The sequence below is a fragment of the Ochotona princeps genome, chromosome 7 (genome assembly GCF_030435755.1).
Source record: "Ochotona princeps isolate mOchPri1 chromosome 7, mOchPri1.hap1, whole genome shotgun sequence".
Classification (NCBI taxonomy): Eukaryota; Metazoa; Chordata; class Mammalia; order Lagomorpha; family Ochotonidae; genus Ochotona; species Ochotona princeps.
Window position 1 is genome coordinate 9,196,714 of NC_080838.1, and position 27,109 is coordinate 9,223,822.

At 40.9% G+C, this 27,109-nt stretch overlaps 1 protein-coding gene across 3 annotated transcripts in view; it reads left to right on the top strand.

Moving 5' to 3' along the window:
• IQCM (IQ motif containing M) overlaps positions 1-27,109 on the top strand; it is a 420,838-nt gene that overhangs the window by 293,142 nt on the left and 100,587 nt on the right. Inside the window, exon 12 of one of the 3 annotated variants that reach the window (XR_009245823.1) lies at positions 13,700-13,766. The exons of the other annotated variants lie outside the window; for them this stretch is intronic. The gene's annotated coding sequence lies outside the window, so the exon portion shown is untranslated. The remainder of the gene's footprint in view (positions 1-13,699; positions 13,767-27,109) is intronic. 3 annotated transcript variants of the gene reach the window in all.

A 27,109-nucleotide genomic window follows, 5' to 3' on the forward strand; every position in this document is an offset into this window, starting at 1 on the left:
TAAGGAGTAGGGGCCGTGTCTGTCTTAGCAACAAGATATTTAATGGCAGGATCTAGCTGTGCCTGGCACATAGAAAGTATATAGTAAATTTTGGTTGAATGAATTAATAAATGAAGGAGTAATAAAAACTGAGAGCGGTGAAAAATGTTTTTGAGAACTACTATCATCAAGGCCATGACATTTTCTTTCCCCAAATTTAGTCTTTTCCTTTGATCTAATTACAGTGAACAGAGAGTGCACAAAAAAACAGTCATAGAACCTAGCTAAGAACTAAAACCAAATAGAAGGTCATGATTTAAAAAAATATTTGCTTACTCACCAAATGTTTACTGAGTATGCATTAGACATCAGAGCATTGCTGACGCCTGAAGGTCTGAAGGAAAGATGATGGCTACTCTATTCTAACCTGTGATCTCCTGAAACACAGAGAGGATTCTAACATGTAATGATAAAGTCTACCCTAGGACAGTTTGTCTTAGGAACAGAAAGATATGTCAGCAGAGCCAAAAGGGAGTTCTTACAAAGTACATTTAAAAAAAAAAAAAAGAGAGAGAAAGAATGGGATTCAACTCAATGAAATCAGATATCGAGGACGGAAAGAATACCGATAGGCTTGTCTAAATGAGGCTGAGGCAGTATCAAAGATCCCTCCTGCTCGAACTTATGCATCATGTTGAAGAGGCTGGGAGTTCGTTAGGAAACCCAATTTCAATGACATTTATAGGTTTGTTTATTGTGGCTACCATTATGGCATAGTACGCTAAGCTTCTGTCTGCTATTGAAGTGCCAGAAGTTCTGATGCCTGAAAGGGCAACAGAGGACTGCTGCCACAGGGGAGGCCTGGACACAGCCTCAGAACAGACGAGGTCCTCTCCAGCCATCATGGCCATTTGGGGAGTAAACCAGCAAATGGAAGATCCCTCTCAGTTTATCCTCTCTCTGAAACTGCCTTTCAAACAGAAATAAAATAAGTCTTTAACAAAAACAAAAATGAAAATCATATACTTGTTCAATAAAAAAGTGTGTCTTGCATAATTTACATTCAAATACTGGAGTATAGAAAGAAACAAATAGCAATTTTACAAAGCCTGATGAAGTTTTAATGTTGCCAGCTTTCCCCGTTGAGTAACAATACTATTCTACTCAATTGAGGGAAGTTAGTATTGTCAATGATGGTAGTGGATGACAGGTACTCCATGAGACAGTGTGATGAAAAGGGCATCTTACAGCACGATTTCTGAACAATATGTAACCCCAATCCAGCATAGCAAAACAGATGCAAATTGAGGGACAGTCTATAAAGTACTTGACTAGTTTCTTGGTGATAAACCAATGCTGTTAATCTTGAATTCAATACTGAGCATACTGATTTTCTATGTTTGCAAATATGCCATGATGATGAATGATGATAGCATCAGGAAAAACTCAAAGTAGATCAAAGATATTCGAGGAACTTGGTACTTTCCTTGTATCTTTTTATAAATCTAAATTTCTCAAAAAACATTTTTTTTTCTTTTAAATCTTACTTGGAGGAAGAGAGAGAGAAACAAATGCCTGGTTTAAGCAAGGAGCCAAAACCAGTCCAGCTTTCCCAAGTGGAAAGTGGTGTCCTCGTCGCTTCGGCCGTCACCCCAGCTCTGCAGGGTGTAAACTGACAGCAGTCTGTAACTTGAAGTAAGCACCTTCCGATATGATATAAGATGTGGATAATCCACGTGGTATCTCAGCTCTTGTGCCAATCACTTTCTTCCCCAGAGAAGTTTATTTGAAAAGAATAAAAAAGTGACTAATGATAGATGAGTTATTGGTACCTTCAACCCTTAGAACACAAATATTTACATTCTGTATTATAAAACCGTCTTCTATATTAATAAGAAAAACAGCAAGAACTAGTAAGAAGAATATGGTACCAAAAGGAATTTTCCAGAAGAACAAATTTAAATGACCAATAAATATGCTCAAAGTTACTAGTAAAGAAATGCAAATCAAAATAATAAGAACTTTTTACTAATTAAATAAATAACATTTAAAATATCAGTAATACTTGGTGTTAGTGAGGATTCTAGGAATATGGCATTCCTATTTATTGCTAGTGAAAAATTTGTTAAATTCTTTGTTGAAATCATTTTGAAAATGTATGAAGATACAATATACATACTTTTTATTACCACACAGCTGCTTGGAATTTGCTTTCTCATTTAAGTCTTCTCTCCTTCCTCTGTTTTCAGAGACATCCTAGCATCTTGCTTTGATTGTATTTTTGTCCAAAATCTTCTGGGAATATGACATATATTCCAAGGATTACTCTGTGTCAAGAAATTAAGAATGAGTTGGACTGATGAGTTTCCTTGTGTCAGTAACCATCCAGACAGAAAATAACCTAGTGAGAGTTCCTTAAGCAAGCATCATTCCCATGCATGAACTGCTTGTCCCTCTTGCCATTGAGTTTGGCTTGGGAAAGGAGAGTAGCCAGAGGAACTGCTGATGCAGTCAGTTCTGGTGGATGAACAACCTTCATGTAGAATAGGAAAGAGGAGGTAAGGAAGATTCAGTATCGTAGAATAATGTCTAACTGCACATGTTGACGGAGTGTTTATGTCGACATGAATTGAAAGAAAGGAGAGTGAGCAATGAACCTTTCATAATGATTATCTCAAGGATGGGAGAATTGATATGATTTCTAATTGCTGTTTTAAATGACTACTTATGAACACATTTCAAATGCCTTTTTACACAATGAGGAAGAATTGGAGTTCCATTTTTTTTTATAGCAAGTGTTGGGAATCTGTAAGAAAATGAAACTATTGTCTTTCAGAAATTTTCAGTCTTGAATTTGATAACATTCAATGAAAATCTCCAAAAGTATTTATTTGCCAATACAGTATTGCCAATAACACTATATTTTCTTTTAACAAATATTCCTCAATAAAAAAGAGAAACAGTGACTATTTTTACAGTACATATAAGCCATGGTCTATTACTGTAGAAATTTCTGTTTTCGTTTCTGTGTGCCTTTTAGATAATACATTCGGAAATCCAAATTATATGATGTCAACTTTTCCACATTCCAGTGTAAATCAGATTTGATACCTGAGCTGTCACGTTGATTCGAATGGATTCTTTTTTAGTCTTTTGGGAATGCTGTAACGGAATAACAGAGGTTGAATGGTTTGTAAACGGAAATGTATTTGTCATAATTCTAGAATCTGGGAAAACCAAACTCAGGGTGCTGCAGGTTAAGAAGCTGCCTTCTGGTAAACAGTCATCCATCTTGTGGCTATGTCCTCATGGAACCGAAACAATCAATCAATCAGTCAATCAGTCATTTCTTGGGTTTCTTGTACCAGAGCAATAATCAGTTACCAAGGAGTCGCCTCCTCTTCATGCCAAAATGTCATTATATATTGACATTTAAAAAAACAGTTCTGGGGAGAGACAGAGCTATGGGATGCATAGTATTCTTTAGTAATTGGTAAATGTTGAGTGAATAAATGGATTTTTCTCCATATTTTTCTTGCATTCTGTTGTGTCTGCTTTTATGTGTTGTTTTAATTTAAAAAAAAATTTTTTTTTCATGATACAATTCGATAGGCACAGGGATTTTCGCTTCCTCTCCTTTCAGCCTTCTTCACTGTTTTCCCATATTATTACAACAATAGAGTCCTTCAGCAGCAATCACATGTCCATCATTTTTTAAATGTGTGATTGTTGAGTCACAGGATAAATTTTTAGGTTTCTGATTTATGCTGTTATATGTCTCTCTAGATTGTGTATTGGGTATCCGTTCACTCTCACTTTTGTCATCTTGGGTGAATGACAGAAAAATCCTTCACCACATTGCTTTAAAAATTATTGTATTAATCTAAAGAGAGCAGATTTCATGCATTCCATAGGTACCTGAGAAGATACCTACACTTCCCTATTCATTCAAGTCCTGTACCCTACTTCCCCCCTCATCATCAGATTTTGTAGACATAATTTTCATCCATTCTGAATGTATAGGTTTAATTTGCCACTAATCATAATACTCAACAAATAAAAAGTAGGACAACCACAACAATTATACAGGAGTAGAAACTAGAGCTAAACATAGCAGTCATATCCCTGAATGTCTGCTTCATTCCTATTCATATTAACTGCCACCTATTGGGAAAAAATATATGATATTTGTGTTTTTAAGACTGCATTAAGCATAATGACTTACAGTTGCAGCCGTTTAATTCCCAAAGTCTGGTTTTCATTTGTCTTTATGGTTGAGTGGTATTTCATTCTGTGTGTGTGTGTGTCCGTGTGTACTACCTTTTCTTTATCCATTCATCAGTTGATGAATATCTGTGTTAATTCTGTATCTTAACTATTATGAATTGAGGTACATTAAACATGAGGGGCACAAATAACTCTTTAATCTTGTTTTATATTATTTGATTGCCAGTAAAAGTGAAATGTTTTTCTCTATTTTTAAAACAGATTTCGTTTTATTTTTTTTCCTTCCAACTTTTTAAAAAAAGTCTAAGAAGTAGTTAGCAGATTCAATGTGATTTGTAGTTGTAATCTTAAGAACAGACTGTCACTGACCTCCTAAATCAAGCTGGTTTATTAAAACAAGTAATGCATAAAGAAAAAATAATAAATATTTTCTCAAAGTTAAATATGACCTGATATTCTTCTTTTGTTAATGATCTACTTGGATTACTTGATATGTTTTTTAATTATCATGCTTCTTCTTAACAATTAGGAATGTTTTCATAAACTACAAATAATACTTCTGTTTCTGTCAAGATTCCACATGCATTTTCTTTCTTAACTAATTCCTTTTTAATTTAGTTGATTTTCCTTTGTAGGAGGACACTTTGATAAGAGTGTGTTCATCAATTCCCTATAGAATATTATGTGATATTTTATGGTTTCCTAACATATCTGTCCTAACACAAATTATTATTCTTTTTGTTTTGGTAATTACTTAATCATTTAGATTTTTCATTTATTTTTTCCTTCTAAGTCACCTCTTTGTTGATCAATACCTAGTTTCAAGTCTATGTTTAGTCTATGTTTAGAAAGAAATACCTATTGATCTACAGTCTAAGCCTTACCATTATGAGTATTATTCTTTTATATTTATACATAACCTGTGATTTGGTTGGACATCAAAATCTTGGAAAAGAGTTATCTTTTCAATAAACCTCTATAGACAATATTTAACTTCATTAAAGTTTTGGTAGAAAAATTCTGAACCCATCTTGATCTTGATTCTTCTCATCCTTAAACTTCTTTAACCTGAAATAATGAGAGTCTTATCTTCAGATAATAATGTTGTTGCCATGCATGTGTGTGTTGTGTTTTTAAGAGTAATCCATTTTTATTGGAAAGGCAGATCTAAAGAAAGTAGTAGATACAGAAAAATCTTTGATCCACTGGTTCACTCTCCAAGTGGCTACAATGGCTGGAGCCAAGCTGGTCTGAAGCCAGGAGCCAGGAGCCTCCTTCAGGATTCCCATGTATATGAAGGGTTCTAAAGCCTTGGGCCATCTTCCACTGCCCTCCCAGGCCACAAACAGGGAGCTGGATGGGAAGTGAAGCAGCCAGAACATGAACTGGCGCCGATATGGGACACCCCCACCCGGTACATGTAAGGTGAGGATTCAGCCAGTAGGCCATCATGCTGGGCCCACAGGTGTGCTTTTTAAAACATTAATTTCATTGATTTTTATAAGACCTTTAGATAGGCAGATTCAGTTATTTCTGTAGGTCAGAAAATACACTTTAATCATTTTTTATTTGTAATCTTTTTTTTTTTCTGTGATCTTCTTTAGAAACAACATTCAGATGTTTATTTGTAGCTATCAGCTTATTTGTCCTTTTCCCCTTTCACCTCTGCATAATAAATCTAAGGTTCTGTAATGCTGATTTTGTCAATTGTTGCTTTAGTTTGTTCACTGTATTTCACTCCTGTAAATGCATTAGTTCTGTTTCTTTTTTCTTCACTGAGCTCCTCTGTTTTCTTTTTTTTCCCTTTAAATCAATCACTAATTTCCTCCTCTGACGTGTGAATCAATTATTTTCTTGAGTATCATTATGAGCATCAGGTTGATGTATTTACAATTTCTATTTTTGATTTCAATGGCAAATATTTGTTTATCTAAAGGGTCTTATAATCTCATGGAAGGAGCAGTGTCAATATCCCTTACAGGCGCTGGTTTGTGTTCCAGCTTCTGCTCCAAGTCCCATCCATCTCACTGCTTATGGCCCTGACAATGGCCTGGCAAAAGCAACAGAAGATGGCCCGAGTACTTGGACCATGGGGAAGATGTGGGTGAAACTCGCAGCTTTGCCCAACTCGGTCCCGGGCATTGCAGTAATCTGGGGATTGAACCAGCAGATTGAAGGTATTGCTAGGTGTTTCTGTACCTCTGTAACTCTAACTAACTAACTAACTAAATCTTATAATTGTATTCATTGGAGATGTAAAGAAAGGGATAATAGGGGTTCGGGCCTTGGGGTTGGGGGCAACTGCAGCTCCCTGCAGTGTGGCAGCTGTGGGGGGTGCCCCTGCCGGGTTGGACCCAATGCTGGGGACTCAAGCCAAAGACACTGCCAGAAGGCAGTGAATGAGTCCTCAGCCTTGGGCCGCCAGTTTACCAAGTGGTGCCAGGCTTTGCCTGCTGGCCACCCGTTGGTGAACTCTGGGGTTTTTTAAGATATTTAGTTGCTGCCTGGGGACACCCATGACTAAGGCCAGTTTAGTGTAGGTGAGAAGTTAATTTTGGGTGATTCCCAGTGACAGGGTCATAAAAATTTCAGGCATGCCTGGGGACTGAGACCTGGTGGGTTGGAGGGAAGTATCCATAAGATAATTTGGGTTAGACAGATTCACCAGCCCAATTAGGAATCCAGAGATGGGCTGGTAGCATAGAACATCACTGATCGCCACACACCAGTCCACACCAAGGCTGTGGATGGGGGCCTCCTCGGCAGTGTTGGGTACCATTATCCGACTGGGTGGTGGAGTGATGGAGTGGTCACATTTGGCAGGGTCAAGACACTATCCAGCACGTGAGAGAACTTGGTCTGGGGGTAGACTCTGTGGGGTTGTGTGGGCCCAACCCTGTTTAGCTTGCAAGCTGGGGTTGCAATGGACTAAGCTAGGTGTGACCATGGCACCTGCCATCACTCACTGGTAAAGGAACCCACAACAGTCAGGGCAGACCAAGGCAGCAGCAACTGAATGTGCATCCTAAAACAGAATGTGGGGTGGGCCGGGCTGCCACTGGAAGGGGGCAGAATGGGCAGGGCTGAACAAACCTTAACTCAGAAGAAACAACAGAAATCAGGTTGGAGCACAGGTCACGCCAAGTGGGTCCTTGTACCTACTGATCTGCGTGAGCCAGGGACGCTAAGCCACAGCATCTAAGGCAGGGACCAGGACATTTGAGGGGCTCTGCCAAACTGAGTCAGAGCAACCACTGGCCTGCACGTGATCTAAGGCTGGAAATAGGTCCAGTTGAGGAGCTAAGGGGACACCCTAGCTGGGTTGAGTTTCCAAACAAGGAGCTCATGGGCTGGAATGGGGGCTGCGTTCTGATCATGACACGGTTTTAATCTCACTTAGCACAAGTGTGGACTGGAACTGGAAGCACCAAGCCGGGCCAGACTCCAACTCCATCTGGTGCTCTGGAGGACCAGGGGAGATGTGTGACAGACTAGGCTAGGTCTCAACCCTTACTTTACCATGTGTGAGCTGGATGTGGCTATGGAAGAGCCATGGCTGAGTTGAAACATCCTACAATAAAAACCAGTTTGGGTTGAAGGCCAGTCAGGAAAAGCCACTGTTCCTGCTAGGACAGGAGGTGAACTGAGTAGGGCTGGCTCATGGACCCGCTGGTATGCGTGAAATCTGGCACTGGGAGAGTTTCTGATGGAGGAGCCTGGGCAACTCCTCTGGCAGGACACAGTCCCTGCAGGTAAGTGCAAGAAGCACAATAAGAAACAGCCCAGAACAGGCTATGGAAATTATCCCACTGGCATACACATGGCATGGGTTGGGGCAGACCAGGCTGAATCTGTTCACATCACCCGCTGACGAATCCGAGCACCGGAACAGAGTGTGGGTTGAGCCAGGTTCAGTTGTGACAAAAACCAGCACACATTAAGGAATGCAAAGGAGAGATGAGCCGTACCAGATGTGGTTGCAGCACCCAAACAGCACATGTGAAAATCAGGGGGAGGAGGCAAAGCCGACAGGGGAATGTGGGCTCCTCTGCTGGACAACTACTTCCATTGGAAAGCGTGAGTCAGGATGGGGGCAGATCAGAGTAGGCAGGGTTGTTACACCTGTGGGCCTCATGTGGGCTAGATAAGGGAGGGGCCACGGTGGGCTGACTGTTCCGACTGGTGCAAGCAAAAATTAGAGTGGGTGAGGGTTGGTTGGGCTAGCCGCAGCATTAGTTGGCAAAGGCTGGCACTGGGAGCTAATTCTGTCAAGTCTAATGCCAGAAGCACCTGGAGAGTGCATGATTTGGGAGTGGGAGTGGCCTAGTAGGGAGATAGTGGGCACCTCCCTCGGGGTTACCACTCTCGCTGGACAGCACGAAAACCAGGACAGGGGGCAGGGGTGGCTAGACAGAAAGGTACCTGCCAGTGTGTGTGTGGGCTGAATAGTAGGTTGGTTGCGTTGACTAGGCTTCAGTGCCCACTGACTTGTATGAGAGCTAAATGGAATGTGGGACAGACTGGAGAAGCTGCATACTGGCAAGCATGGGAACCAGGGTACGGGACAGAACTGGTGGGGGTTATGGGGAGTCACCCCAACTAGGCTGCAGCTCCAACCGGTTTGCGTGAGGACCAAGTATGAAGTGGGTAGGATCGAGCTGGACTACAACACCCATTGGTTCACGAGGAAGACAGGGCTGGAAACAGAACTGACCCAGCAATAACAACGACCAGCATGTGCACAAGCTGATTGGTGAGACGGACGGTGTTGGACCCTGTACTAGCAAACGGACAGTGTTGGACCCTGTACCAGCAAACTCACACAAAAATCAGGCCTGGGATCATCTCAGATGAAGTTTGTTTGGCGATCCCTCCAACTGAACTGCTGATCTTAGAACCCCAACCATGAGAGGACTGTCAGCCAGTGGACTCTGAATAGGTTTCATTGCGATTGGAACTGTGAGATTGGCAGCAATCCAGAACTGATGAACTATCAAAACTGTTTGAGCAGGACTCTCGGAGTGCACCTCCCTTTGGGGATCTGGGGTGGGTGTGAAGTTGGGTGGGACTTTTCCCTTTGTTATTCCCTGACCCCAGATACAGGGAATAAATGATATTATTAGTGTGGAAATAATGGTATTACCCACTCTCACCGTGTAGCCCTTGACCCTTTTTACCCTAATCAACTAAGTAAGATTATTAAAAAATAATTTTTAAAAAAAAACAAAAAAAAAGAAAGGGATAATAATAACCCATAAGTGATTTAATGAAATTTCATTGTTTAAATTATTGCCATAAAAATCCTTTTCTTGGTTGGACAAGCTGGGCAAAGTAGCTCCAACAGCTGGGTAATGTGTCAGTTGGTAATGAAACAGGGTGTACCGGGCAGGACTGAGCAAACCTTAGCCCACATATATTTTTGTATAGTTTACTTCTCATCTTGGATTTTTTTTAGATTTCCCTCATTTTTCATTTTTACATTTTGTGGATCATTTCAGTATTATAGAACAACAGATGTTCCATAATAACAGATATTTTCTGTTCTACAAATAGATGTATTTTTCTTCTGCAGTTTCTAAGAGGATTTTTCTTACCATCTTAATTTCCTCAGCATCATGTAAGTTGATGTTATTCATCAAACACTGAGTAAATGTTATGTTTTAGACATTCTAGATATCAAACTGAGTTTTTAAAGAATAGTGCCTTTAAGATGGTCATCATCTAGCTGGTTTAATGCCAGATGCACAACCAGTTTACAGCACATTGAGATTAGTTTAGTCCTTCAGGGGGAAATTAATTCTCCAATGCCTTAGAGAATACATCTGAGAGGCTATAAGGTAAGTCAAAGAGAGGTGTTGGGAATAGTGGAGCTTTCTGTAGGACAAATGAGGAAGAACAGGCGAAAGTCATCGATGACAGGAGAAATAGCATGTACAGGAACCAAAGTGTGACAGTGAAACTAAGGATTTCATAGCACACCAATCACAATACATTTTCATCTCCTAGAAATGGATAATTATGGGCTCTGTGTCTTCGTTCAAGTAACTGGGAAGCAATATTACAGAAAGAGAGAACTCAGTAGTATAGAAGAGCTAACACTCTAGATGGATAACATTTCATTTCTTGCATATTTTTCTATAGTTTTAATGTTTCAATTTTATAGAATAATGAAATCGGGGTCTTATCTGTCTTGTCTTTTAAGAGAGAGACAGTAACAGAAATGAAGCTAATATTTATTTGATTTGAATTTTCTTCCTGACCTTAGTTGGACTCTTTTGATTCCCACCCTTTCTCCCTAAATATATACCAGCCATCTGTCTAAAAACCTGTCTCAGAATTTTCTTCTGAGATTGATGTCAACGTTTCTATGGTTTCTGAACTCAAACCTTAAACAAAAGGAATGAGGCACCTCTTGCCTATCTTAGTAGTTTTTTGGTACTTTTTCAATTTTGTATGCTTTGTAAATTTCAGGAGACCACCCTCTCCCCTTATCCGTGGATGAAACATCCTCAGGTCCTTACTGGATGGATGAAGCTGCAGAGAGAAGCAAGCCTTGTCTATAGTATGTTTTTTCCATATACATATATAGAGGGTTTCCTGTATCTATAGGTTCTGCATCTGTAGAATCAACCAACAGATCAAAACTATTTAGAAAAATAAAATTCTGTGTATTCTGAATATATGCAATTTTTATTATTCCTTAAACAATATACTATAACAATTTGGGGGCTTTTATACTTATTTCTGGTTTTACTTTTTTATAACATTTTTTAGTTATACAGAGTGTACAGATTTTACATCTATCCCAATACCGATTTAGGAACTTAGTGATACGTCCCACCCAACCCTCCCTCCTGCCCTGCTTCCACCCTTCCCTTGCTTTATTTTCTAGTGTTTGTAATAGCATACTTTGACTTCACACTTCGCAATCACAGGCCTAACACCCAGGTAAAGATAGCAACACAAAGCAGGTAGAAAATAACCATAATAAAAAAGAAGAAGAACAAACAGCAACAGCAACAGCAAGCCTCTTGCAGTTCGGCAGGTGTATAAACAAAGGCTATACACAAAAATCAAACTGCAGAATGTGACTCACGTTCGTATAGATCAAGTATTTGATCTGTGCATTAGTTATCACAGATTTGGGAAAACATATGGTATTTGTCTTTTGAGGATTGCTGTATTTCACTAAGCATAGTGGTTTCCAATTAAATCCAGTTAACTGCAACAGAGGTTTGTATTCTTTTTAATGACTGTGTCATATCCCATAGTATGTATATACTGCATTTTATACATCCAGTCATCTGTTAGTAAGCATCTGGGTTGATTCTGCATTTCAGCTATTGTAAATTGAGCTTGTATAAACATGGAGTACAGATTGCTCTCTCATATGCTTATTTAATTTCATTGGGGTGAATGCCCAGAGGTGAGATGTCTGGGTCATAGGGCACCTCTATACACAGCAGTCTACCTTGGAGTCAGTATTGTAAGAAGTCTTGAGATGATTCAAAGTTTAACAGGAGAATGTATGTGGATTATGTACAAGTGCTATGTATATACAAGTGCTATATAATGAAACCTGGAATAAATACACCTAAGATACTGATGCAGCAACAAGTTCTATGAATGTTGTTTCCCTTCCTAAACAAAATAGTTTATGTCCTGTACTTGTCTTTGTGCTTGTAGTGTTATGAGATAGTACAATGCCCACTGGATAAGATGGATGCCATAAGCATTTTGATATAGTCCCGTGTTGCTACTCAACCTCTGGTATGACAGAAGGGTGTTCATTTGTACTATGTGATCCTGGATCATTGTGTCACGATGATGTCAATGGTTTGGTGTCTGAACAGATGATGATGATGATGATTTTGAACCTTCTATGATGGAAACTTTGTTTTGCTGAAAACTTAAGAAGAATACCGCAGTTGTCTCTTTTTAACTTATCAGACTGTTGCTATAGAGGGTGAAATCCTTGAGTGTTCTGATTGGTGGCTTTAACGCTGCATTCCATCTGAGGATTGCATTCTTTGTCCTTACAATTTGGTGCACGTGGAAAACTTTTAATAATGTCCACGTTGCTGGTTCTGCTTCAGTTTCTTCTTCCTCTGCCTGCGAAGAAGAGTCGACAGATTCTTCCAATCCCTCATTCGTTAATACTTCTTAATTGCCTTCAGTATGTTCTTCCTTTTTCATCAAACATGCCAACTAATCGCTTTCCATCAACATGTCTTGCTGCGTGAATGATTTTCCGGCTTCTTCACTGATCCCTGCAAAGAGCTTAAAATCATTCTGATTTACTCCATAAGCTTTTTGTTTTCCAGAAGGAACTCATGGTTTCTGGTCTTGATTAATCTGCTGTAGTTTTGACACATATGTCCTTAATAGTGAGTGATTTCCAGCACTGATTGTGTTTAGATTGGGGCCTGTATCTATTAATCAACACATGTAACAAAGTATCAGGACACACATGATTTATTCAAACCAAATAATGCCCCAAACAAGGGGCTAAAGCAATGAATTTATATTTGAAAGTAAAAATACAACCTTGTCGGGGTAGACAGGTGTAATAGAAAAGATGCTTTGCCCCACACTGGAGTCCCTTCCTTTGCCTGCAGAGCCTTGGCAGCTTTGGTGACTGAGCGAATATTTGGGTTTCTGGCACCAGCAGGGAAGACCTGAGTTGAATCTTGTGTTCCCAGCTTTGGTTCTGTTGCTGCTGTGTGTCCTTTTTTTAGTGACCCGGTGCTGAGGGCTTTCCATGCTTTATCTCTGTGGGTCAGATAAGTAGATAAGTAACATTTTGAAAATACAACCTTGAAATTTTTTGCTTTCATAGAAAACACATTAGATAGACCTGGTACACTGTCTGTATGAGAACTGCCTCGGGGCCAGCATTATGGCATAGAGGAAGCTGCTGTTCCTGATGCTTTCATTGCTTACAGACATGGGTTTGGGTCCTGGATGCTCTGCTTTCAACTGGGCTCCCTACTAATGGCCTGGAAAAGTAGTGGAGGCTGACCATAGTGTCTGGGCCTCTGCACCCACCTATAAGACCCAGACAGAGCTCCGAGCTCCTGGCCTCGGTTTGGTTCACCCCTGGCAGCTGTGGCCATCTTGGGGAGGGAACTAGAAAAATGGAGAATTTTTCTGTTTTCCCTCTCTCTGTTTAACCATTTCAAATAACCAAACAAAAATGTTTAAATTCCAGTATATCTTCCAGTTACACTTTTTCATTTCTAGAATGAACCATTGTAGGATTGTAGGAACAATTCTTTAAGCAAGATAGGTGTCACCTATTTTTTTTTTATTATGTTGCCAAATTACAAATGGCTCATTTTTGTTTTTGAGAGCATATGTGTTCTTTCCTGTGTACACTGTGCCTAGCTTTGTGAAATGTCCTATAGCACCAGAGTTAATGTCTTTCCATGTTGGTACACGGGGTCACCTTTCCACTTTTTGTTAATGTAGGTCCTGTTGACATCTTCTACAGGAGCCTAGTTTGATGGCAGTTGGAGACTTGCTTCTTCTGAATCAGCGTCTTCAGTGCTGCTGGAAAGGTGACATCAACTTATGCATTGGCATCTATAGCCTCTCAAAGTAATTTTAATAATCTTCACTTCAAATTGATTCCCAATTCTTTGCAGTCATCTGCTTGCTGCTGTTGTAAATGGTATGATGTCACTCATCTCAGGGATTCATTGCTGTTGGTTTCTGATGTGACACATTGCCTTCGGTCAGGACATGATCTTTGTTCATGTTTTCAACCCACAATTTCATGATTTGTTTCATCTTAGAACTTATCATTTAATGCAGCTGGAACTTTTACAGTTTGGGATGTAATAGTGAAACTAATCTGAATTTATCTTTCCTTCTTCACAATTTCATAGATTCAAAATTCATTCTTATCAGAATCCTTTGCAATCTTGTTATTTAATTCTTTTTCTTTCATTATTAAATAGAGAACTTTCACCTTAAAGGAAGTGCTTAATGGCTTCCCCTCGCCACCATCCCTATCCTTGCAATCTTGGGGGTATGGTTACATAAAATAAAGGTTACATGAGCACAAACACTAAAGTACATACTAAGGATGCGTTGGACAAGGGATGGGAAGACAGAGTGGGGTTCATTTCAGATTTTATCATGCACCTGCAAACAGTGGCCAGGTGAAATTAAGAATTCTTCATATCTGAAATTTTATTTTCAATATTTCAGACCATGTTGATTGTGAGTAAGTGAAACTTTGGAAAGCAGAATTACATATAAACAAATTCATGGTGGTGCCTTCAGCGTTCTCTGATTTAATTATCCAGGTCTGAATACTAAAAAAAAAAAAAAAGATTTATTGATTTTTATTGCCAAGTTTGATATATAGAATCTGGCGCCTTAGACTGCTCGGCCATCCTGACACATGCAAAGTCAGATATATAGAGAGGAGGAGACATAGAGAGGAAGATCTTTCGTCCGATGATTCACTCCCTAAGTGGCTGCAATGCCGGACCTGAGCTGATCTGAAGCCAGGAGCCTCTTCCAGGTCTCCCTGGAACCAGCACCTATATGGGATCCTGGTGCTTGCAAGGCAAGTACTTTAGCCAGTAGGCCATTGCGCTGGGCCCCTACTTAAACTCTTTTTGTATACTTAAATGTTCTTTTAATTTTTCTCCAGTTATCCTGTTCGTCAATTCACTACATCTGGTGTATTTTTTTCATTGCTTTCTGGATGAATATAGAAAGAATTTATGACAAAGATACTAATATGAAATGTTAGTAGTGGGGGAAGTACATGAGAGCTCTGTGAGAATTCATGTGTATTACTACTTGGATTTTTTTAAAATTAAAAATCATTCTAAAATAAAATGTTTTAAAAAGAAGCTATTAGGGCCCGGCGGCGTGGCCTAGTGGCTAAAGTCCTTGCCTTGAACGCCCCGGGATCCCATATGGGCGCCGGTTCTAATCCCCGCAGCTCCACTTCCCATCCAGCTCCCTGCTTGTGGCCTGGGAAGGCAGTTGAGGACGGCCCAATGCATTGGGACACTGCACCCGCGTGCGAGACCCGGAAGAGGTTCCAGGTTCCCGGCTTCGGATCGGCGCGCACCGGCCCATTGAGGCTCACTTGGGGAGTGAATCATCGGACGGAAGATCTTCCTCTCTGTCTCTCCTCCTCTGTGTATATCTGGCTGTAATAAAATGAATAAAATCTTTAAAAAAAAAAAGAAGCTATTAGATAAAAGTAACAATAAGTTAAGCCAACAAGCCTTTAGATGCTTTTCTGATCATTCCAACTTCCAGGAAGGTATAACATAGAACACACACTCTAGAGACATTGCTGCTTGCCTGATTAGATGAGACTATCCCCATTTAATCCCTTATTGTTATTGCAGATGCTTTACCTTTCAAATACAAAAAGAAATCAGTCGGGGTGAGGGGATGAAAGGAGAGGGAATCTCAGAACCCATGGGACTTTATCATCAAATAAAAATAATACGAATAAAAAAAATAAAATATAAAAAAAAAAGAAAGCTTGTTGAAATGTCTTAAGCAAATTACAGTGGGGTAAATTCTCAGTTTTAAATTGATTGTTCATTTACACTAACTTGCTGTAGCAAGGGCTGGAAGGTCTCCCAAGTCTAGCTTTGGATCAGTTGGAAAATACAGTTGTGGATTCTGATCTTGCATAGTCTTCGGGTTTCCTTAGCTCAAATATTGAAACAGAAATTCCATGTCAAAGAAAAAGCAGTTTTGGTCAGTGTACATTTCCTTTCTTCATTAGTGCAGATTATGAAGAGTAGTCATCTGGGCTTTATTTCTAGTTCACCATTTTAATTACCATCACGATACAGTTACATTTGGATATTTCAAACATCATGTCTTCAAGGATTTTCATTTCTTATGTTTGGAGTAGATATACAGCTGTTATCTTTGATAATAAATAAGAACCATTGCTGTTTTTAAGGAAAAACACCTCTGGTAGCAATTTTTGCTTGCTGAGATAAGTGGTTTATCATCTCCCTCCAAAGGCTGATCAGCTCAATGTTAAATATTGTCGTGTCTTTCTGCTTTTACAATATATGTGATTAGCCAATAAATATAAGATCAGGCTCTTTCCAAACCAGAGTTACTGTGTTTACATTCCCCTTTATGAAGACAAATTATTTTCCCCAATATTTTGATGAAAAAATAGTTTCTTTGAAAAAATAAATGAGATAAATAAAACTGTGTTGATTGCATTTTTGTTTGTTGTCTAGAAGAGGGAGAAAATGTATGCACATGTGTGTATATATTCTAAGAACAATTTTATATGATATTCAGACAAGCATTTGTAACTAAAATCTCCGATTCTCTGCATTGTTTTAGGAGTTAGATATGTGTTTGTAGATTTGTGACTTTGAGAAAATTGTGTGTGCGCTTTCTCTGCTCATTTTTAGGGAGGGAGAGAGAAAGAGAGAGACCGAGAAAGAGAGAGCTTGAGTTTTCCATCTGCTTGTTCATTTCCCAAATATCCCAGCATGGCTGGGGATGCTATGGTTGGGCCAGGCCTAAACCCATCTGGGCTTTTCTCAAGGGCACAAGGGCCAGAGTACCTAGCCAATCCTCTTGCTCTCCCCAGGCACATGAGCAGCGGGCTAGGTAGCAAGTGGAAGATCTGGGATTCCAGTTAGCACTGATATGGAATGTTGCCGTGGCAGGCAGTGAACTAATCCGCTGGGCCACAATGCGACCCCTAGCCTTTTGATATTCTTTTCATGCATTTGGAAATTGAAATGAAGAGAGGGAGAGAGATCCTTCATTTGCCTGTTTAATCCCCAGATGGTTACAATGGCCACAGCTGGGTAAGACAGAAGCCAAAAACCTGGAATTTCATGCAAATCTCTCACAATAATGGCAGTGGCATACAGATATTGCCCATCATCTTCTGCTTTCCCAAGTACAGGGAACTGCATAGGAAGCAGAGCAGCTGGTACTCAAGCCAGTGCTCTGATATGCAATGTTGGCATCACAAACAGAAGTTGAATCTGTTGTGCCACAACATTGTCCCCTGCAAACTTGTTGTTTAAATAGAAAATTCTGTTTATAAAAAGCTGTTACTGGATATCTACCACATCTCCTTTGGTTGGTTCCTTCACTACTTGCCTAACCATAGGTCACATTTCTGTCTCTTAACAAGTTCTCAGGCCGATCCATACTTTAATTATCCCCTGTATATTGAAAAACTATTAGCACTTACCCTTCAGTTTTGTTCCTCTTACATGCCCAGTCCATTTCTGACTCAGGGTGGCTTTGGCTGGAATCATGGGGTTGGAGGTGGCAGTAATCCTGGCTTGTGCCTTCCTTCAAAGTTGGGACTGGGAGTTTGAGTGGGGAGAATTGGTGACAGGAGTATAAAGAAGATACTGTGTGTGTGTGTGTTCCAATCAGTTGCTCTCTGTGAGCTTTGTTTGTCTTTTTGGGGTTCCCTGAGGTATCCCTGGGGCTTCACAGCAGGAGAGCTAGCCCCAGTGTGGTGTCCTCTTTATTTCTGCCCTACCCCAGGGTGCAGGTCTGAGCCTGGTATCCCAGAGCTGCTGGAATTTCCTTGCCCACAGGACAGGCTTCTTGGTTGAAATACCTGTAATAGTCAGTACATACCTGAATACTTTGTTACTGAGTTTGATTTGCAAGGAGCGTAAATTGCTGGCTGTGCCATAGTAGAAGTGGTGATGGCTCCCAACATTGACTCCTGTCTGCTACCGCTTCCATCAGCTATGTTTCTTTGGGTTCAGAGATCACAGAACAATTCCACTCATAAACTCTTGATGATCTCTTTGTCTTGCAACCTGTCCCTGTTTTTGTGGAATATTACTTGACATTAGCGTGGGGTAGTCAGACTCTTGGGAAGAGAGGATGGAGGAACAAATTCCCTTTCTCCTAGATCACTCATCCATTGCTCCCAACATTCTACATCACAGTCTTAATGTTTTGTTTAAAAATTCGTCCTCATTCACTGGGTTGTTGGGGATTTCCTTGCTCACCTGCTTAGAACTTTTCTATTCTTCAATTGTTAAATTGCAAAGTTCTGTAAAACCATGCTTAATCACTAATACTGCAAAGTTTAAATTGTGGCTTAATTTTCTCCCCCCAAAAACTGTATCAATTTATGACTGTTAATGCTAAACAAGATGTAACTGCATAGAAACTTGTTGGGAGCACTGCACGAATGCCCTGCCCTAAGATGGTGGCTGGTTCAAGGCCAGGAGGCAGCAGGAAGACAGGAGGTCACAGGTGAGGCAGATCTGCCTCCTTTCCAGGGCCTGGCCAGTCAGGTAGCACCCAGTGGACCTACAGGAATGGAAGTGACGGGAGTGAGAGCTGAGGCTGCTATGGCAATAAATATAGTTACTGTCATCTCCAAGGCTAACCTATCTTTGCAATTTTTTGGAGCATGGAGAGTATAACTGTTCTAGCTGCTTCTGTGATTTCTGACTGAAAGAATTGGGAATGCTTTCATTAGAGAAGGATGCTTTTGATTGTTGTCTCATTGTTTATGGAATTGTGGAGTCTGTAGTTGTGGGGGGATTCTGTATTTGGGATTTCCGTTTTGGAGGTTTTTTCCCCTTGTGGCCTGTTTTCCTGTTAGATGATGGGTGGATTGTGTAAGTGAAAAATGTGATGAGAATGTGCTACTAGTTGGCGGATGATCGCGTGTGCCTTGACCTTGGAGTCCTGGCTGTTGCTCCATAACTACTGTTAAAGAGTGAATAATGGCTTGCTCAGAATTATCTTTTGAGACGCCTGCTTAGCCTTGAAGTGCAGACGGAGTGTCCAAATGACTGTACATGCTCCCTGAGTCATGAAGAAAAAACAAAATAATTAGTTACTTGTGCAGAGGCTTGTGAGGTGTCTGAGCAAATAAAAAGGACAGCCTTTTCTTGGGCTGTGTGCAAGATCATGTAAGAATGTGCACAAGATCATGCAAGAATGTGTGCAAGATCATGTAAGAACGGGTGAGACCAGGTGAGAACATGCAAGCATGCACCAAGTGTCTGTGTCTGTGTCTTTCTTTATCGCCAACTCCACGCATCTTTCCTGAGCTCCGAACTCTCAGCTGGAGCTGGACTCCGGTAGAAAGTTTAATGATATGTTTGTACTCAGCTGTTATATATATGATGGATGTTAATGTGATCCTTCCACTGTTCCTGTGCCACTCTCATTTAGGTTAAAATCAAAAACGTGTTAGCTTGGGGAAAAAAAAGGTTTATAGCAGCTGATTGTGCATATTCTAAAATTGAGATGCCAAGGAAGTAGTTACAGGATATGGTTGAGAACTTGCATTTTCTAACATATTGGTCACTCAATACCATGTTAATTAACTTCATGATGTTGTTAATTTCGATGTTTCTTCCTGTTGAAGTTGTATAGTGACATCTCATTGGAAGAGATGATATTCTACCAGCTCTACTTTCAGACTAAGGATGGTCTCGCAATGAAACTGTTTGTCTGGACAATAAGATGCTGGTCTCTCCGCATGGTCCATGCCCGCGATGAAGGAATCATGACTGGATATGATCTGTACTACTGTAACAGTATGGAGGAATTCAGTATGGGGGGAGGGCTTGGGGAGGGACTGGAGGAATCCCAGAGCCTATGAAACTGACATAAAATAACATAAAATAATTTAAAAAGATGAAAAACAAGCAAACACGGTGCGTCTGACAGCGGAGGATTAACGGGAAAAAGGGCCAGTTACAACATCTCTTAGAAACTTTTCTAAGGATGTGTCTGGAATTGTCTTTGGCCTTGTTGTGATTTGTTGCTATGTGACAAACAGCTTTGAATTGTTGGTCACAGTTTGGTGTTAGTAGATCAAAAATCATTCAGTCTCTTGTGAGAATAATAGGTAGACATGCAAGTTAAAAAGGGGGGGACAAATTCATTGGGTACATAAACTTATAATCAATGGAAATATGTTGTTTTTATCTTTGCCATTGATTTTTTTTAAGTGAAGTAAGATGGCAGGCTTAATGAATTTTCGGTAACTTGTTGTATTTCCTCCCATATGATCTTCTAGGAAGCAAATGAAAGATTCTTTGCTAAGCATGCCTGTACTTGATAGTTCTGTGGCTTTTCTGTTATTCGGTCTAGGGTGCTTATACTCACTTCCAGGAAAGTCCAGATTTGATTAAAGAAGGAAGAGCTACTGTCACTTAGCTTCAGCCCTTGATGTTGCACTCTCTGGAAGACCTGGGAAAGGCATCAGCTTTCCAGTTCAGAATCTACTAATTATTCTGAAAAGCAAAATAAAACAAAGAGGAGTCATACAGAAAAATTCCCTGAGGCTCTCTGAATATCTTGCTCCATAGGAACTTAACCTTTCTTCCATGGTCTTTGCACTTACCCCACTTTATCCTGGAAGTGACTGTGTTGTGCTTTCTCCTCTACTAGACAGGCATCATTTTTTAAGAAGAATATTTATTTTTGTTGAAAAGTCAGATCGGATTTATGGAGAGAAGCAGAAGACACAGAGAAAGATCTTCTGTCCACTGATTCATTTCCCAGATGGCTGCAATGGCTGGAGCTGAGCTGATCTCAAGTCAGGAGCCAGGAGCTTCTTTTGGGTCTCCCACATGAGTGCAGGGTCCCAAGGCATTAAGCAGGGAGCTAGATGTAAAGTGGAACAGCCGGGTCATGAACCGGTGCCCATATAGGATCCCAGTGCTTACAAGGTGAGATTTAGCCATTGAGCCATCATGCTGGGTGCATTAGGGATCATTTTATGATACTTACTAGCATGTTTTAGACATCTAAGAAGGGAAGGCCTTAGCAAGCCTCAAGGCTTGATAGATATGTATTCAATGGCAGGAAATTAGAAGTAATAATATGAGCACTTAGAAAATACAAAGCTTTTAATATCATACGTTAAGATAGCACAAGTCTGTGGTCTAGAGACACAAAGTTCTAAACCAAATGTTAACAGGTCTATGGTCTTCCTGAAAGCTCCAGGAAAACACTGTTTTATTACCTTTATTACCTTTGCCAGCTGTCTACATTACCCAACTGGTAGCCCCCTCTTGCTGCAAAGCTAGCTTTAAGTCTCTTCCTCTCTGATCTGATCTTTATTTCTTATTTTCTGACTTTGTACCCCCCCATCTTACAAGACCCCTGTGATTACATTGCATCCAACCAGACTATCCAACATTACCTCCCAGTCTCATTATCCTTTGCCATATAAGGTAAAATGTTTACAGGTTTCAGAGGGTCCCTTTATTCTGACACTTGCAGGATTCCTATAATTCCTAATGCATATCTCATACTAAGAAAGTGAAAACCATGTTAGTTGGATTAAATATTGTTATTCCTGGATTTGAATTGGTCAATTCTGTGTTCCTATATCAATTCCAGTCCCTTATTCTTTCACATGCAACAGTCTAATTCCCCTTAGAGAGGCTTTGTTGGCCATTTTTCTTTTTTCTTTTTTTTTTTTTCTTTAATGCTCTTACTTAGTTTGTTAGGGAACAAAGTGTCAAGGGCTACAGGGTGAAAGTGGGTAATACCATTGTCTCCACATCAATAACTTTTTACCCTGTATCTGGGGTCAGGGAAAAAAATAAAGGGAAAAGCCCCACCCAACCTCCCACCCATCCCAGATCCCCAACCGGAGGCGCGCTCTGAGGGTCCTGCTCATACAGTTTTGATTGTTCATCAGTTCTGGATTGCTGCCAATATCTCAGTTCCAATCACAATGAACCCTATTCAGAATCCACTGGCTAACAGTCTCTTCATGGTTGGGGTTCTGAGATCAGCAGTTCAGTTGGAGGGATCTCCAAAGAAACTTCGTCTGAGATGATCACAGACCTGATTCTTGCGTGAGTTTGCTGGTACAGACCCCAACACCGTCCGTCTCACCAATCAGCTTATGCAAATGCTGGTCGTTGTTATTGCTGGGTCAGTTCTGTTTCCAGCCCTGTCTTCCTCGTGAACCAATGGGTGTTGTAGTCCAGTTCGATCCTGCCCACTTCATACTCGGTCCTCACGCAAACCGGTTGGGGCTGCAGCCTAGTTGGGGTGACTCCCCATAACCCCCACCAGTTCTGCCCCTACCTTGGTTCCCATGGTTGCCAGTACCTACCGCAGGCTTGTCAAGTCTGTCCCATATCTTGTTTAGCTCTCGCACGTGTCGATGAGCATTGAAGCCCTGCTCAACTCAACCAACCTACTATCCAGCCCACACACCTACTGGCAGGTGCCCTTCTGTCCAGCCACCCCTGCCCCTGTCCTGGTTTTCGTGCTGTCCAATGGGAGTGGAGCCCCGAAGGAGGTGCCCACTATTTCCCTTCTAGGCCACTCACTCGCAAATTATGCACTCTCCAGGTAGTTTTGGCATTAGACTTGACAGCATTAGCTCCCAGTGCCAGCCTTTGCCAACTAATGCTGCGGCTAGCCCAACCAACCCTCACCCACTCTAATTTTTGCTTGCACCAGTCGGAACAGTCAGCCCACCGTGGCCCTTCCCTTATCTAGCCCACATGAGGCCCACAGGTGTAACAGCCCTGCCTATTCTGATCTGCCCCCATCCCAACCCACGCTTTCCAATGGAAGTAGTTGTCCAGCAGTGGAGCCCACATTCCCCTGTCAGCTTTGCCTCCTCCCCCTGATTATCACATGTGCTGTTTGGGTGCTGCAACCACATCTGGTACGGCTCATCTCACCTTGGCATTCCTTCTTGTGTACTAGTATGTGTCGCAACCGAACCTGGCTCAACCCACACTCTGTTCTGGTGCTCGGATTCGTCAGCGGGTGATGTGAACAGGTTCAGCCTGGTCTGCCCCCAATCCATGCCATGTGTATACCAGTGGGATAATTTCCGTAGCCTGTTCTGGGCTGTTTCTTATTGTGCTTCTTGCACTTACCTGCAGAGACTGTGTCCTGCCAGAGGAGTTGCCCAGGCTCCTCCATGAGAAACTCTCCCAGTTGTTGGCCATTTTTCAATGATGGATTCACTTCCCTGTATAAAGATTTTTATATGGTAACTGCTTAATCTCGGAACCTGCTCAACATGCTTGACTTCATGCACTTGACTATCTCTTATTCCTCTGGCATGAGGAAGAGGGACATTTAACACTCAGGGATAGGTATTATATACATAGTGAGCGCTCAGACTCTTATCATTGTTAAGATGAATTAGACAAACCACCCTGTCAACTGAGAATAGATATTTTGGGTATTACTTTTGTGAAGTTTGATGAATGAGACTTTCAGACTAGTACTTAGTTCATACTAAAATAAGAATATTTAACATATTTGCTGTTGTTTCCCAATGATTGCTTATTCTGTGCCTCTGTGCCTTGCATAACTGCAAACTGTTGAAAGACAATGATAATATCCATAGCATATAGAAGATAGCCATTTATGTAGATCAACACTGTAAAAATGACTGACTTGAGTTCCGTGTAAATATTTGGTTCTTTTTAAAAATTTGTTTTTATTGCAAAGTCAGATTTACATAGAGAAGGAGAACAGAGAGAAAGATCTTCCATCCACTGGTTTACTCTCCAGCTGGCTGCAGTGGAGCAGCTGAGCTGATCCAAAACCAGGAGCCAGAAATTTCTTCTGGTCTCCCACGTGGGTGCAGGGTTCCAAGGCTTGACTGCTTTCCCAGGCCATAAGCAGGGAGTTGTAAGGGAAGTGGAGAAACTGGGACACTAAACCGGTGCCCATATGGGATCCAAACCCATTCAAGGTGAGGACTTTAGCCAGTAGGCTACTGTGCCAGGCCCTAAACATTTATTCTTTACCCTTCCCTGCATTCCCTGGGTATGAGTGATCACCATTCTTGCTAATCACTGGGTTCAGTCCCAAACTGGGTCTCTTTTCCCTAACTTCTCCTCTAACATCTGTTCTTGATTTTCCAGTCGTTTCTGTCGTATCTCCAAACCCATCCCTGAAGATCAAACCTTCCACTGTAATAAGTCATACGTGATTTCTTGTTCTGCTCCTGGTCCATTACAATCCGTTCCCTCACCAGCAGCCATCATAACCGTTGATGTGTATAGGGGGAGCATGACACCATGTTCCTTTAACTCTTCTCGCAGTTTGTACTTGTTTCCCTTACTTCCACCTCCTAACCACTTCATCCTGACCACTTCCTGATTTGACAGCCTGACTGGGCTCCATTTTTCCTGCTTCGCTTGATGTCAGCCTTTGGGATTCTATTTTCTCTTCATACCTGTCAATCTTCTCATTTTAAGGCCTGTTTTTTTGCAAGTGGAGGGCTGAAGGCTTGTCCTGTTTGCTTCTCCATAAGGTATTATAAATTCTTTCTATTATGGAAATGCTGCAGTCACCCTAGTGCCTTGAGTTCTCTGCTGGCGTCTTTGGCACAAACATGAACATTGGAGTCTTGGTTTTTGTTTTTGTTTCCTAATTAGGGTTCTCATTTTTTTGGCTATGAAAGAAAAAGCTCATTAGTGACTTTAGGGTATTGAAATTACTCAAGGCAACAAAAGATCGGGGCTTTGAATGACATTCCTACCCATGCAGTTGTATTGAGATTTATTTCCTGGCTTCCTGCTGGTTATTTTTCTTTGTATCCCCTTATTTGTTGCAGAGACTTGCTGCAATTGTTGCTAATGTTTATATCTACTTATTAGAGTGATTACTTTGCATTTATGTCTCAGCAGTGTGCATACTGTAACTCACTCAAAATGTTAGCTGTTAAAAAACGACTGCTGGGCCTCAGTTAATTAAAAATACAGAGGAGGCTGAATTTTATTGTGGGTGCAGTATCAGGCTCTGTTTAGACAAGAGTTTTTATATATCGTTAAGTGGAAAGTGCAAAGAAGAAAGAAGAAAAGAATTATATATGCATAGCACTGCATGGTAGAGCCATGATTACTGATTTTCATGTTACAAAATAGAAAGTTTGTATTTGATTATGATTCTGCTTTTTTGAAATTTATATGCTCATAGGCACTAGGCAGAGTGTAGATTTGTACTTCCCTATAATCCACCCCACAGCTGCTCCCACCTCTTTCCTTTCTCCTCACTGAAGGACAGTGTTAGCAGTAGCAACAGCACCTCAAGTAACTTAATTTATTTTTCTGTGTGTTTGCAGAATGGTTCAAGGGTACGTAGCAAGGTGAATCTTTCTCAAACTATGCGTGTATTCTCAAACTACCAAGATCTCCCAAGGGTAAAGATACTGATTGCTGAGAGCCATTAACCCCCACCCCCACTTTCTTGTTTTAGAAAGACATAGAAGTGCAAGGGTTGCTTAATTAGGGAAACTTGAGATTGCTCTCAAACCACCTACTTAGAAGTAGTTTCAACGTACATGTTTTGGGGAGGTATATCATAACAAGCATTTCATACCTACATGAATGTACTAGTAGTATTTATGATAGTCATCTGATAACATATTTGTCAAGAATGCTGAAACCATGCTGTCCAACTGAAAGTATTATTTGAAAACTCTTGAGCTTGTCTTGTAATTATTATAAGAATAGATTTTTTTGTTTACTCAAGACAGATAAAAAGCCATTTAAGTTTTTGTGAAAGCAAGATGATTTCTCTTTTACAGCCTTTTGTTCTGCATGAGGGAAAAATAAGACAACTGAGAATGATAAGAAAAGAGTATGTATGGTTTCCTGCTTGGGTGGTTGGGGGCCCTCAGGTGACCCTGGCTGACCAGCTTGCCCAGCAGAGCCTTTCCAGCCTGTTCATGCAGCTCATTCTGGCACTGCTGTCTAAACGGGCAGCAGCAGGCCAGTGAAACCATCCAGGAATAGTCCAGGGTCAGAGGACTGCAGGACTAGGGTGATCTGCCTCTCAGGAAGACCACTGACAGAGTTTGAGGGAGTTCTCTCTTCTTTCACCAGGTGCTCACAATCAATTTCAACTGCTCTCGTAAGGTCACGTTCTGCTTTAAGGCTCATAAAAATTTCATCTGTTCTGAGGTGACTGTGTCTTTAGGACAATTATAAGGTTTTGGGGTCTCATTGACATAGAGATCCAAGAGTCCCTGGAAGCAGAGTTGAAACTCTCCTGGACAGGTGGCTTAGTGGCACACTTAGGCCCCGAAATGGTCTGATGGGCCTCATGCCTGTCGTAAACTTTTGACCACACATATCTGTTCTAGTGTGCTACAGTGTTTGAGCAAATAGTGTTTCACCATTAACAGAGGTAAGAAATGTAAGAGGAAAATGCATGGAGAGCAGAACTAAGCAGTAGTTTGTGGGTATCTGTACTGGTCATATCCAGTATTAGCTCTGTGTCCAAGCATAGAGGAAGAAGGTCCATGGCAAAGGTACCAGAATTTATTTCATACATCTAATTTGCAATGGAAACCGTTCAACTTTAAAAAGAGAAGGAAAACCTGATCTTTAAATTGGAGGACATTATGTAAACTGAAAAGAGCAAGCACAAAAAGCCAAATCCTTCAGGATCTCAGTTACAGGTGAGATCTTAAAATGTGGAATTCATGGAAGCAGGAATTCAGGTGTGGGTCCATGTTTGTTGGGATACCCACATCCCTTCTCAGTGCCTGGTTTCAGTTCCAGTTCCTCTGCTTCTGATTCATCTTCCTCCTAGTGCATCCTGGGAGGTGGTGGATGGTGACTCAAATACTTGCATTTTTGCCACATGTGTGGGAAATAAGAGTTCCTGGCTCCTCGCTTAAGCTTGACTTAGTCTTTATCACAAGCTTTGGAGAGTCAAGCAACACATGGAAGGTATTTTCTCTCCCTCTCTCTCCTTCCCTCCCCTTTTCTCTCTCTTTCTTCCCCCTTCCCTCCCCTCCTCCACCATGCTGTTTTACAGTAGTGTAGCTTCTGTTTCAAAAAAGGTTTATTTTTGTCTGAAAGGCAGAGTTAGAAGAGACAAAGATTGCGAAATAAAGATCTTGCATTTGCTGATTCACTCCCTCCCTCCC